Below are 15771 nucleotides of genomic sequence, written 5' to 3'. Positions count from 1 at the left end.
AGTTTTTAATCTAAAAGTTAAATTTAAAAAATTTTAAAAAAATTAATTATTAACCAAAAATGGGATAGTCAAATTTTCTTTAATAAAAAAAAATTTATAATAAAAAAAATAATTTTCTATAATGCAGTTGAATTTATTGCAAAAAAGTTAAATTTTCTACCTAATTGTCGAATTTTTTACAAAAAATTGACTTTTTAATCAAATAGTTTAAATTTTAACCAAGTAATTAAATCTTCAGTTAAAGTTCAAGTTCAAGTTCAAGTTCAAGTTTCAAGTTTCAACCAATAAAGTGAATTTCCGTCATGAAAAAATTGATTTTTAACCAAAAATGTCATAGTTAGTATTTTAAAAAACAAAAAATTATGATTAAAAATTTAAATCGGTTAAGTTAAACTAAAAAGATTAATTTAAAACAAAACACATGAATTTTCAAAATAATTCAATCTTCATCCAAAAGGATTAATTTTCTACAATAAATAAGAATTTGTAACCAAATGCAAGAATTTTTAACCAAATAGTTAAATTTTCAATTTAAAAGGATAAATTTTAAATAAGAAAGGCCATTTTTATTCAAACAGTTACATATTTAACTAAAAAAATATAAACATTCTACAAAAAGAAGTACATATTAACCGAACGGAAGACAGTTTAACAAAATAGTTGAATTTTCAACCACAAAATTTATTTTGGTCAAGACAAATTTTTAAGCAAAATGGATACATTTTTTTAAAATTGTTGAATATTTAACAAAAAAATCTAATTTTTAATTAAAACATACAATTTCCAACAATAAATGAGGAATTCTTAGCCTGAAAAATAAAAGTATAATTTTCAACCAAAAGAAAAGGAACTTTCAATTTCAATTTTAAATTAAGGGAAAAGGGAAAACACGCTGCGACAAATTGGAATTTCGACCATTTATAGATAAAATAATAATAATTTAAATAAATATTAAAGTTAATTTCTTATATTTTTTTAATGTCACTTAGAAACCTGGATATTTTTCTTCGAAAAAATTAGCCGACAAACACCTGATTCAAAATATTATTTATATTTGTATTAAATAATAACTAAAAATTTGTTTTTAATTATTCGCAAACTTAAAATTATTATTTTACGTAAGAACGGTTTTTGATCAAGCACATCCCCATATAAGACAGCATAGGAAAAGGGTTGACCCCCCCCCCCTAAAAAATAAATAATTGACCTAATTTTTCATAGACCCTAAACAATTAGGACGAAAAATCCTTGAAAAAAAAACGTTAATTTATAGATTTGCTAGCAGTGATTAAATTAGTGACACACACACACACAAATATAAATCGATCGTTTCTAGGAGAAGGCAGTTTCCTCGTTATTGACATTGGTTGTGCGATTTATATATCGATTCAATCTCTGTCGATTCGAAGTTCTCGAGGGAAAAAGTCCAAGCGGCTCGTTAGGGACCTACGAAGTTTTGCAGATCCTGCGATTATTTATGCCCGCTAGTTTATTTGCGGGTTCGAAAACAGTCTGGAATTTATGATCTTCGTACATTGTAAGTCTCTTCTGGTCAATAACTTAGGGTTCATTAAGAATCGCGCCTTGCGAAATGATTCAGCTGATTCATTTGTTAAATGACAATTTTAAAAAATTACAAAATGTTCATAAAGTGAACGTAAATAATTGTTTTATAAATAATTTATTTATTCTTCCTCCGGTGGTGAAAAACACTGAATATTGCTGATCTCAAGGAACTACATGACGACTGAACTGCCACGATGATGTAATACGCTCTTAAACTGAACCAGTGAAATTGTAACTGGTTAAATCAGTATTTTGAATTATCACTGGTGAACCAGTGATTTTTTAACTTCAAGTGGATGAAACAACAAGCGACTCATCTAAAACAACGTTACTAAATATACAAGATTCTAAATCGATTCAATCATATTCAACAAACTGAACTATTGAAATTGTAACTGGATAATCAATATTTTGTATTATCACTGGTGAAACAGTGGTTTTCCGATTTTGCCAGGATCACCTAGTAAGTGAGACATTCCAAATGATAGATTCAACCATATTCAACATACTTGATGAAACCTGGCTGCAATGAGCATTCTCTTAAATTGAACCAGTGAAATTGTAACTTATAAATCAGTTTTTTCATTTGTCACTGGTGAACCAGTGATTTTCCAACATTGACTAGATGAACCTGTAAGTGACTCATTTTAAATAGCGTTACTGAATATACAGCACTCTAAATGTTATATTTAACCAAATTCTTCAAAATGAACCCGTGTAATTCTCACTGGTTGAATCAGTATTTTGGATGATTCTGTGATTTTCCGACTTCGACTGGATGAACCAGGAGGAGACTCAACCAAAACAGAGTTACTGAAAATATCAGACTATAAATGATAGATTTAATAATTTTTAACATATTTGGGACCTGTCTGCAATAAGCACTCTCTTAAACTATACCAGTGAAATTCTAACTTGTGAATTAGTACTTTAAATGATTACTGGTGAACCAGTTATTTTCCTAAATTAATGGGATGAACCAGTAAAAGAATTAACTAAACCAGAGTTACTGAATATATGAGACCATTATTGATAGATTCAATCATATTTAACATATTTAGGACCTGGCTGCAATAAGCACTCTCTCAAACTGAAACAGTGAAATTCTAACTTGTAAGTCCGTATTTTGAATTATTACTGGTGAACCAGTGGTTTTCCGAATTTAACTAGATGAACCAGTAAGTGACTCATCTGAAATAGCGTTACTGAATATACAAGACTCTAAACTATATATTCAATCATATTTAACATATTTAGGACTTGGCTATAATAGGCACACTCTTAAACTGAATCAGTGTAATTGTAACTTGTAAATCAGTATTTTCCAGCGTCACTGGTGAACCTGTAATTTTTCGACATTGACTGGGTGCAACAGAAAGATAGACACTCCAAATGATAGATTCAAACATACTCACCAAGTTTGAAACCTGGCTACAATGAACACTCTCTTAAACTGAACCAGTCAAATTCTAACTTGTAAATCTGTACTTTGAATTATGACTAGTGAGCCAGTGATTTTTCGGCTTCAACTAAATGAACCAGTATTTGTATTATCTAAAAGAGCGTTACTAAATATACAAGACTCTAAATTATAGATTAATTCATATTCAGCAAACTTAACTGATTAAATTTTCACTGGTTAAATCAGTATTTTAAATTATCGCTGACAAACCAGTGATTTTCTGACTTTGACTGGATGAACCAGTAAGTGGCTCATCTAAAAATAGCATTACTGAATATGAAAGACTCTAAATATCCGAATGATATATTCAATCATATGCAACAAACTGAACTAGCGAAGTTCATTATCATTATTTTGAATTATCACTGGAGAACCAGTGGTTTTCCGACTTTGCCTAGATGAACCAGTAAGTGAGAAACTCCAAATCATAGATTCAACCATATTCAACTTACTTGAGACCTGACTGCAATGAGCACTTTTTTAAACCAAACTAGAGAAATTATTACTGGTAAATCTGTATTATCATTTCTCTCTAGTGAACTATTGATTTTTCGACTTTGACTTGGCGAACCAGTAAGTAACTCAACTGAAAACGGCCTTGGTGTTAAGTGTCATACCTAACCTACTAGTTGAAGAAAACTCGTACGATCAGATGAAAATTTGCACTCAGTGACCAGTGAATCTCACTGAGTAACCAGTGAATCTTACTGATTAGACCAGTGAATCTCACTTATCAAACCAGTACATCTCACAGTGAAATGCTACTACATTATTATTTTGTACTACTTTGAACTACTTGAAACTTATTAGAGCCTTTTTGTTAAACATTTATTATGTTGGTTAAAGATTTGAATATTTTGTTTAAAAATCGCATTTCCATATGAAAATTAATTATTAACTGCAAATTTCAGTATTGAATTTTTTGTTACAAATTTATCGCTTTAATCCGAAAAATTACTTTGGTTGAAAAGGTGTGTTTTTTTGTATGGAATTTAGCTGATTGTTGTTCAAAAAATAATTTTTAAACGGAAATTCAACTATTGCATTTTTTTGCAAATTGATCGTTTTTATTTAAAAATTCTAATATTATTATTACTTCGTTGACAGATTAACTGATTTGTTAAAATTTAATTTTACCAGTCGGAGATTTATCTACTTGGTTAGAAATTCGTTTTTTTTAGGTTGAAAGCTATTATTATTATTACTATAACTATTTTGTTGAACTCTTTTTTTTTTAATTAGTTTCTAACTGAAAATTAAAACTATTCAACTAGAAATTTGAATATTCTACTTTTGCCTAAAAATTAGTTATTTTTTGCTAAAAATCAAGCAATTTATATTTATGGGTTGAAAATTCAACTGTTATGTAAAAAATTCATCCTTTCAGCTTAAAAATTCAACTATATTGTTAAAAGTCTATTTTATTACTTGAAGAAAATTTCACTTTTCCAGTTTTGGTTGAAAATTGATCTTTCTGATTTTAAAAATATACTACTTAGTTAAAAAATAATATTTTTTGCAAATTTGTATTTTTCGTAGAAAATTAATTCTTTTAATGAAAATGTAACTGCTTTGTTATAAATTGAACGACTTTGTTGAAAATAAATTTTATTAGTTGAAGATTCAGCTGTTGGGTTGAAAATTCAAATATTTGATAGAAAATCCATTTTTTTTTGGTAGAATTATACTGTTTTTTAGTTTTCATCAAATTTCTTTCTTGTTGTAATATCAAATATTACATTTTTCGTTGTGAGCATTAATATTTTTTGTGGAAATGACATCTTTTTTTAATTAAAATATCAACTGTTATGTTTTTTCTTGAGAATCAATTTTTTTTATTGAAAATTAAACTACTTGGTTGATTTTCAAGCTTTTTTGTTTGAAATTTATTTCTGTATATACTATACTATATTTTTAGGTTTATTGACATTAAACTAGTATCACCCAAAAACCGAAAAATGACCGGGAATTTTTTTAAGTGGAAAAGCCGGGATATAATAAGAGTAAATTTATTATTGACCCGGATATTTCTAAATTTTCAGCATAAAAATTTACCCAATGATTTGATTCGATTAAAAAAATTTTAAATGCAATTTTGAAGATATAAACAATTAAAAGTGACGTGTACTTTAAGTATTTACAAATGGACAATGATTGATTTTACAAGATATTTCTGAATCCGCTCGAAAAGAATTTTTTTAAGATTGATGAATTGGTGAATTTTGGAAAATTAAATTTAAGGAAATAATTGAAACATAATAAAGGCTCCTCATATACATCATAATAGCAGCGGGTAGCGCTTGCTGAAAATTATTTTGAGAGAAAATAAATAAGGCGCGACAAGATCAAGAAAAAAATTGAGGTTTTATTAATGAAATGGTGAGCAGTGACCGTTGTGAAGGCACTTTCTTATTTGTCTTATTTATCTATTTATTTGTTACACCTGCAAGACAATTATCATCCGCCTGCTTGTCCACCTTGCCATGCCAATTATGGATCGAGTTTGCAAATTTCGGCACCGGTGCGTCGCGAAATATCCGGGAAAAATTTTACAGACTCGTTCACGTCTCTAAAAGGATTTTTGAGAAACTGTAACATTTAACAACTCGAAATAGTGCAAATAGAAACCTCCATCAATGTATAACGTATATTTACACGTTACTGCTTCAAAATAGAAAAACAAGTTTTATTTACACAACTAATCTATTTCAATCTATATATTAAGATTACATTTCTTTCTGAAAAAAAATCCTTTCACTTTGTAGCACTGGGAATCGAACCACAGAATTTCTGATTGCCGGTCAAGTGCTTTCCCACTAAGCTGTTAGAGAGATTGAAGAAATAATCCTTCTTCAGAAATACACGCTATCCCAAGCCAGATGTTACTATATAGTAGAAGAAATATAGATTACAAAGAATTTTACTTAAAAAAATTTGCTTTAAAAAGTAATTGTGCTTTAGCGTTTTTTTTAGCCCCGGACAGAAAACCTTATAGTTTCAAGGTAAAGGAATTATGGGAGGGGAAGTAGGAGAATTGATGTGAAATGAGGGGGAGGGAGCAGGAGAACTGAGGAGAATTCGGGGGATGACGAGTAGGAAAAGTTAGGGAAAATCAAATGTGGGGATGTAGGAGAAACTAAGGAAATGAGAAATAAAGTAGTAGGGGAAGTGAAGGAAAATGAATGACTCAGAAATAGGGGGAGTGAGGGTAGGTCTAGTAATTCACGTGAGGAGACAAGAGGAAAGTTCAAGGATGGAAAGTGAAGGAAAATGAGGATTTGAGGAGTAGGGGAAATTAGAGTGAATGAGAAATTGAGTAGTAGATAAAGTGACGAGAAATGTGGGGCTTGGAAGTAAAGGAAGTGAAGAGAAAAAAAGAAATTGAAGTGAGGAAAAATTAGGACAGTATTAATGGTTGAAGTAAGAAGAAATGAAGAGAGGGTAAGTAGCAACAGTGAGAAGAAGTGAAAGACGGGAAGAAGGAAAAGTAAAGGAAAATCATTAGCTGGGAAGTAAGGAAAATTAAGGAAATGGAAAATCGGAGTAGAAGGTGAAATGACGGGAAATGATGATTTTCAAGTAGGGGAAATGAGGGGGCGGGGGTAAGAGAAGTAAAGGGTAGGACAGAAATGTAAGTGAGGAGAAATAAGGAGAGAGAAAGTAGGAAAAGTAAGGAAAAATCAGGATTGGAAAAGTAGGAGAAACAAGAAATTGAGTATTAGGGGAAGTGCCGGAAAAGGGGGGCTAGGAAGTAAGCGCAGCGAGGGGACGGAAAGAAATTGAAGTGCGAAAAAATGAGAAAAAGGAAAGCGTTTAAAGTAAGAAGAAATAAGGGGAGGGTGAGTAGAAAAAGTGAGGAGAAATTAGAGAAGGGCAAGTTGGGAAAGTAACGGTAAATCAGGAGTTTAGAAGTTATGGAAATTAGGGTGAATGAGAATTGGAGTAATAGGTGAATTGAAGAGAAATAGGGGTTTGAATTAAGGAAAATGATGGGAAGGAAAGAAATAGAAGTGAGGAGATATGAGGGGGTGGAAAATAGTTGTAGCAAGAAGAAATAAAGGGATTGTAAGCAGAAAAAGTGAGAAGAAATGAGGAAAATAGGGGGCTTGGAAAAAAGGGAAAGAACGAAACAGAAGTAAGGAGTAAGGAGAGGGAAAGTAGGAAAAGTAAAAAAAAATCAGAGATGCGGAAGTAGGGGAAATAAGGAATTGAGTAGTATGGAAAGTGACAAGAAATGGAGGCTTGGAAATAAGGCAAGTGAGGGGAAAGAAAGAAATTGATGTATGGAAAAATGAGGGGAAGGAAAGTGCTTTAAGTAAGGAGAAATTAGGTGAGGGTGAGTAGCAAACGTGATGACAAATGGAAAAAGGGAAAGTAGGGAAAGTACAAGAAGATCAGAAGCTCGGAAGTAAGGGGAATTAGGGTAAATGGGAATTTGAGTAGTAGGTGAAGTGTCAGGAAATGGAGATTTGGAAGTAGGGGGAATGAGGGGAGGGAAAGGAATATAAGTAAAGAGATATGAGGGAATAGAAAGCAGTTGTAGTAAGAAGAAATTAGGCAAATGGGGGGCTTAGAAGTAAGGAAAGAAAAGAAATAAGGAGAGGGAAAGTAGGAAAAGTAAGGAAAAACCAGGGATGGTGAAGTGGGGGAAGTAAGGAATTGGGAAGTAGGCAGTGTGACGAGAAGTGGGAGGCTTTGAAGTAAGGCAAGTTAGGGAAAGGAAAGTAAGTAAAGTGAGGAAAAATTAGGAAAGGGAAAGTAGTTGAAGTAAGAAGAAATGTGGCGATGGTGAGTAGAAGAAGTGAGGAAAAATAAGGAAACGGAAAGTAGGAAAAGAAAGGAAAAATCATAAATGAGAGCTTGGTATGAAGGAAAGTGAGGAAAAATGGGAACTTGTCATAAGGGAAACTAAGGGGAAAATGGGGGAGGAAAAGTAGAATAAGTGGAAGAAAATTAAGAAAGGGAAGTAGAGGAAGTAAAGGAAACGTATTGGAGGGCAAGTAGGGGAAGTGATGGAAAATGGATGAGGTAAAATGAGGTGTGTGAATTAGAGGAAATTCTGGAAAGGGTTGGTGAAGAGAGGAAATGAGGTGTGAGCAAGTAAGGAAAGTGTGAAAAATAAGGGGTGGGGTTTAGAGGGAAAACAAAAAATAACAAAATAGAAAAAAAATTATGGGTGTGGTACAAAAATTTATCGACAAATAATTGTTGGTAAACTTGAAAAATAATAAAAAATGTTCTTTACAATTACGAAAATATGCAATACCATTTTTAGTTCTAATGAACATATTGAAGCGATTTTAATTCCAAACTCGTTTTTTCTTGTAGTGTAGGAAAACTGGAAATAGAAAGATTTTACAAACTTATTTGTGTTACTTTGAAAAAATAATTGCATTAAATAGTAAAATAAAAGATATCTTAAGTAAAAAAAAACAATACAATGTTCAAAACAAATTTTTCCTAAATAGAACATACAGCCATTTTTTCTCTAAAAGTAAATTTCTAAATATAAAATAAAGAATTATAAAGAAAATCAATTTAAAAAATATTAAATTTTCTTTTTAAAAATATTAAAACTGACCATAAAGAAATAAAAGTTATAACTTCTATTTACCCTTAAAAACTTAGAGCCAGGAGAAAATGTTTGCTGATGCTATAAATACATTTTTAAAAATTTTTAATTTGATTTAATTTATTTTTCAGACGCTAATGAACTTGTAGTATGAATGGAAAGGGTGTTTGCCTACAAATTTTTAAATTAAATAAATCTATATTTCGTCTAATTAAAACCGGCTCTTGTTATCTCTTAAAATCTCACAAAGCAAGTAGGTATTTCGTTCAAAATGGAAAAGTGCGCTTGAAATTAACGAAGCATTAGAGATTCGTATTCCTGTAAAGAAAATACGAAAGTCGAGGCGAGAATTTGAGAGAGTTTTGAAGCTCATAATAAGCCGTCCGCTCCAGATTCGCCTTTGGCCTCTATCGGATTCCGGAAATAGATTTTTTCTTTTATGCTTTTTTTTAAGTAGCTTTATTGCAGAATTTTTTTTATAATATGTGACGATATTATAATATGTGAAAAGCCTTAAAAAAATTGTTCAATTATTATCAGAAGAAGATTCCAGTTCTATTTCCTACCCCAAAATAATCATTGTAAATAATAAGCTTATTTCCAATGAAATTTAATTAAATGAAATTATTACTAAAACAGGTGAAATTTTAAATCAAAAAGACAAATTTTCAAAAAAAGACTTGATTTTTCATCAAAAAAAAATTCAATTGACTTTTCAACACAAAAATGCGAATTTTAAATTTTCAGGAAAAATAGTTTACATCAAAAAAATATTTCAGTTTTATCAATCACAAAATAGTAACTTTAAACACAAGGGTAATTTTCTACGAACATATTGGATTTTTTAACCCAAAGATATGAATTTTTAACAAAAAAATTGAATTTGCAACCAAAAAGGATGTCTTTCTAAAAAAATGTTCAGCCACATAATACAATTTGTAATTGAAAGGATAATCTTCCAGACAACATTTTTGCAAATTTGTAAAAATGATGATCAGGGTATTATTGAATTTTTAAGCTGCGAAAGGTAAATTTCAACCAAAAATGGAATAGTCGACATTGTAATTTAAAAAGTATTCTAAATTATAAAAAAAACGAACCTTCTATCAAACAGTTGATTTTTTTAACTAATTATTCAACTTTCGAGACAAAGTGACAAATTTTTAATACAAAACAGTTAAATCGAAATTTTAATAAACAAAGTTAATTTTATACCAGAAAAGACAAATTTACAAAATCATACAAGAACCCTCGACCCAAAAGTTAAATTTTCAACTAAAAAAGATGATGTTTTAAACAAAAAATTTAGTTTTCTACCAAAAAAGACGATTATTAAATAAAATTCAAGAATTTTCAACTAAAAAATATCTATTTTAAAACAAAAAGATTCATTTTCTACCGAAAACAACATGTATTCTTAATGAAATTCCAGAATTCTCAACCCAAAAGTTAAATTTTAAAGTGAAAAAGATTTATTTTTGAACAAAAAGATTAAATGACGACCAAAAAGACGAATTTCAAATAAAATTCAAGAATTCTCAACCAACAAGTTGAATTTACTTCAATTTTTACAAAAACTTGAATTTTTATTGAAATAGAACCATTTTCAACGTAAGAGATGATTTTTTAACTAAAATTTTGAATCGTCAACCAATAAATGCGTCTTTAAGAAAGTAGTTTAGCTTTAAAACCTAGTTGCTAAATTTTTAATTGGAAAGATGAATTTTTAAACCTGAGGATTAATTTACTACCAAAAAAGACGAATTTTAAATAAAACTCAAGAATTCTCAACCAACAAGTTGAATATTTAAGAAAAAAATAACAAGTATTTTTTTTAATTTGAAGAAAAGTGCTCAACTTTAAGACATAGTTATTAATTTTTTAACTGAGCAGATGAATTTTTAACAAAAGGATTCGTTTTTTCCAGAAAAAACTAATTTCTAACGAAATTCAACAGTTTTCAAACAAAAAGTTGAATTTTTCACCAAAAAAAGAGGACCTTAAAAAAAAGGTCAGTTTAATACTACTAAAAAGATGAATTTTTAATAATCTTCAAGAGTTCTTAACCAAAAAGTTGATTTTCCAACTAAAAAAGATGCATTTTTAAACAAAAATAATAATCTACTTCCTGAAACACAAATTTTGAACAAAATTAAAGAATTTTCAACAAAGAAGTATAATTTTCAACTTAAAAAAGTGAATTTTTAAACAAAAAGATTAGTTTACTACAAAAAGCGATAAATTTAATTATATGCAAGATTGTCCAACCAGAAAGTTTAAATTTCAATTTTAAAAAAAATTTTTAATAGAAAAAAAAATTTACTACCAAAAAATACGAATTTTTAGTAAAATTTCAAATTTGTCAACCAAAAAGTTCAATTTTCAATTTAAAAATATAAATTTTTAAACAAAAAGATTAATTTACTGACCAAAAACTTGAATTATCAAATAAAAAAGAATTTTTAAACAGTAAGATTAATTTACTAGCAAAAACCAAGGAATTTTCAATAACCTTCAAGAATTCTTAACCAAAAAGTTGATTTTTTAACTAAAAAAGATTAATTTTGAAACAAAAAATGTTAGTTTACTACCAAAAAACACGAAATTTAAATAAAATTTAAGAAGTTTTAACCAAAAAGTTGAATTTTCAACTAAAAAAGATAAAATTTTAAGCATTTAGAATAATTTACTCCGAAAAACACAAATTTATTTAAAAATTAGAGAATTCTCAGCCAATAAGTTTAATTTTCAATTGAAAAAGAAGAATTTTAAAACAAAAATATTAATTTACTACCAAAAAGACATATTTTCAATAAAATGGAATATTTCTCAACCAGAAAGTTGAAGTTTCAATTAAAAAGGAAGAATTTTTAAAGAAAAAGAAAAATTCACTACTAAAAAAGACGAATTTTTAATAAAGTTCAAAAGTTGTCAATCAGAAATTTGAATTTTCAATTAAAAAATATGAATTTTTAAACCAAAAATTTAATTTACTACCCAAAAGGACGAATTATCAATAATGTTTAAGAATTCTCAACCAAAAAGTTGAAGTTTTAACTAAACACATAAAAGTTTAAGTAAAAAGATTAATTTCCTATCAAAAACATTGATGATCTGGAAAAGTACTAAAAACGTTACAATATTTACTTTTAGAACAAAATTCTCTAAATTCAAAAAGTTTAATATCCGTGTAACGTTACGTTCGAATGCCCCAAGACATGGTTACACAGAAAAATAATATAGCTGACAGAACTATATTTTGGTCTTCATAACTATAAAATATAGGTCTTGGGCCAACACTACTGGATGGTCCTCACAACTGTACCGGTATAGGCGTAGCAGCTATACTAGTATTCCAAAACGTCATATTGTTCCACGAGGGATACAAGTTTGTTGAGTTCTTTGACATGTTAATACAATGTATAGGTACGTTAAACAAAATACTATTCCTGTTATAGCGATAATAAATTTTTTTTATTTTTAAGTAGGGGTGGGGGTAAATTGCACACAAATATAATATCTTCTCTTATGAGAATGTAAATAAATCATAACAAATATTTGAGGCTCTAGATTGCAGAAATGCTGGTGCGTTAATGTATTTACTACTAAATTATCAACAAACAAATTAATGCACCAATATTGAAAATAAAAGTTTAAATAACGCCGCAATTTTTGTCGGGAAATGTTAATAAATATTAAAGGATCGTTTGTGGCCTTGCAAAGAGTTGGAGGAAGAAAAAAGTTTATTTATGCAAATAATGATTATTGACGGACACATTTAGATTTTTGGTTTTCAGCACAAGTTTGACTTTTAACTTTATCTGACGGTAATCATGCAATCTGTTTTACCTACAGAACCCTAGAAGTTTGAAGTTGTTTACTCGCTGCGCTAGTGCTGCTTTTACATAGCTGATACCAGACTGATACGTATGTCAGATGAAATATGTTTATTTGCATTTCAAGTACAAACATTAGTTTTTGCATTATTTGTGCATAATGTTCTTGAGCGATTTTTGTTTCTTTGCCCCACTTTGATAAATATAAACCTCATAACTAGCCCATTGACAACATTGCAAATTGCTTGCAGGGTTTGACGACAGCACGGTCGGTATTTCTCCAAAATAGAAATTTAAAAAAAAACTTTTCACTATTCTAATTATTTAGGACCAGAGAAAAATTGTTGCATGCCTTCTATTTATCGTGCCAAATTTTTAACACAATATCTCATTTCGTGTAGACGTAAGTTGGGAAAGAAAACTTTCACTGGTATTTTCTTCAAAAAAATTTTTTCTCAAAATTTTCACTGGAACAAAGCAGAGACATGGACTTTATTGCCTCCTCTTTCATTTCCAAAACTTTCAGAGCGATACCTCATTTCGTTTAGACGTAAGTTGGGAAAGAAAAATCGAAGACCAGGTTTGGTCACGTGACCCTCTCGTCACATGGCCTTAAGGTTAGAATCGCCCCTGTGTGAGAACGCAGTAGGCACGGAATTTACACACGTTTTTAGAACCTCCCAAAGACGTTTTTAGGACGCAAGGTTTCAAATGAATTTTGATCTAAGATTTTAAGCATAGAGAAATAAAGAGTCACATTGCATTAGAAATAATAATGAAAGTGGCCCTCAACTTTGACTCCGGGCGATTTCGAATTGAGATGGTTGATATTTTACCCAAAAATTCACGATTCGAAATTCGGTTTTCTCACGTTTTCTGCTGCATGATGATTGCCGATCTGAAAGCTTAGGAAAAATTCGATGGTCTTCTATTTAAAATTTTATGTCTTGATCCCCATTTGGAAAAATTGGGGATTTTTTTCGCCTGATTGAGAGATAAATCAACCAATTTTGTTGTTTTTAACTGTTCAGTATTTGACCTTAAAATCCGTTTGTACATTTTGTCTGTTTGTGCTACAATTATTATCCATAGCTGGTTAAATTTAATGCCAGATTAAGCAAATCCGCAAATGCCTCAAGGAATTATAGGTTATGTTTTTATATTTACATTTCAGCTCTACTATCACCAGAGCTAAGCCCAGAATTTTATAGTAAAAATGTTTAAATTAAAAATCGACTTTTTAATTCAAAAGATGAAACCTTCGGTTGAAAATGGAATAATGTTCAACAAAATAGTTAAATTTTTAAACAAGTTAAATTTTCATCCAAAAATCTGAATTGTATACTAAAAGAAAGGCATTTAAAATAAAATACATGAACTTTGCACAAACGAAATTTATTTTCCTAAAAGTCTAATTTTCTAGACAAAAATTAATGTTCAATTATAGTTACATTTTCGAGAAAAAAGATTAATTTTCTTGTAGATAAAAAAATTACTTTTTAAGCAATAACAAAAAAAAATTATACAAAATAGTTAAATTTTCAGAAAACGAATATTTTCAACTAAATTGATCAATCCTCAACATGAAAAATACTCAAATCCTTTAAATTATTTTGAAATCTCTTGAAAATTTTCAAAGCTCTTGAAAATTCCTTGAAATAAAAAAAAAAACCTAAAATATTTCAAATATTCTACAATCTTATATTAGATTATTTAAATAATTTGAAAATTCCTTGCAATCTATTAAAATATCCTAAAATATATTAAATCATTCAAAATCTGATATTAAATTACCGCAATCAATTAAAAATTTCCTGGTACATTTTAAAATACTCTCAAATATTGCAATACCTTCCAAATATTTCGACATACCTTGAACTTTTGTTTAAAGACTTTAAAATTACTTCTTTAAAATTCTTTGAAATTCCTGTTAATTATAAAAATAAATTGAAAATGCCTTGACATCCTTAAAAACATCCTCAAATATTTAAAAACCTAAAATCTTTTTAAATCTTGTAAATTTGTTAAAACTCTTGAAAATTTTGTTGAAATTTTAAAAATACCCTGAAATGTTTCAAATTCTTTAAAAACTTATACTAGATTATTGAAATTATTTGAAAATTCCTGGAAATCTATTAAAATATCCTAAAGTATATCAAATCCGTCAAAGTCTCATATTAAATTACTATAATCTATTGGAAATTCCTTGGAATCTTTTAAAATTCTCTTAAATTTTTCAAATCCTTTAAAATCTTTTGAAATACCTAGAACTTTTTGGAAAATTTTGAAAAGTACTTTGGAATTTTTAAAAATAACCCTTCTAAATTTTTTTTAATTCTTTGAAATTACTTTAGATTATAAAAGTAAATTGAAAATTCCTTGACACCTTTTAAAACATCCTCATATCTTTAAAATCTTTTGTAACCTCTTGAAATTTTTGAAAACTTCAGATTGAAATTTAGAAAACAGAAAAATTTCAAATTGTTGAATATTAAAATGTTAGTAGATTAGAATTTTGAAAATGGGATCAATAAAAATTCAAAATTTTCGAAATTTAATGTTCAAAAATTTTCAATTATGAAATATGAATAATTTTCAACTCGATGGGATTTAAGTATTCAAAATTTAAATGGTAAATTTCAAAGTTTATTTACAAACAATTAGTAATCATAAATAAATTGAAAGCGTTCAAAATTCAAAAGTATGTTTAAAATATATATATATATATATATATAATTTTATAATTTATATACAAAAATTCTTTTTAGACATTGTTAAACTTTAACTCAGGTAATTTCTCGTAAAACGTTAATTTAAAGAAAGTTAGAAAGGTTATTTAAAAAAATTTACAAGTAGTTTCAAAATCTTTTTAAAAAAGTTCAAGGTATGTCAAAAAATTTGAAGGAATTGCAATATTTGAGAGTATTCAATAATTTTCCAAGCCATTTTCAATTGGTTACTGTAATTTAATATGAGATTTTGAAGGATTTCATATATTTTAATAGATTCCAAGGAATTTTCAATTGATTTTAATAATGTAATATGATATTTTAAAATATTTGAAATATTTTAGAGTATTTTTAAAATTTCAAGCAATTTTCAAAGGCTTTGGCCATTTTTAAGAGATTTTAAAAGATGTAAAATATTTGAAGATGTTTAAAAAGATGTCAATGAATTTTCAATTCATTTTTATAATTAAAAGGAATTTAAAAAATTTTAACAATTTTAGCAGTTATTTAAAAAAATTCCAAAGTACTTTAGAAATCTTTAAAAGATGTCAATGTGTTTCAAAAGATTTTGAAATCCTTGAGAGTATTCCAAGGAATTCCAAGGAA

The sequence above is a fragment of the Belonocnema kinseyi genome, chromosome 9 (genome assembly GCF_010883055.1).
Source record: "Belonocnema kinseyi isolate 2016_QV_RU_SX_M_011 chromosome 9, B_treatae_v1, whole genome shotgun sequence".
Taxonomy (NCBI): Eukaryota; Metazoa; Arthropoda; class Insecta; order Hymenoptera; family Cynipidae; genus Belonocnema; species Belonocnema kinseyi.
The sequence above is the reverse complement of the archived record's forward strand: the minus strand, read 5'-3'. Positions refer to the sequence as shown.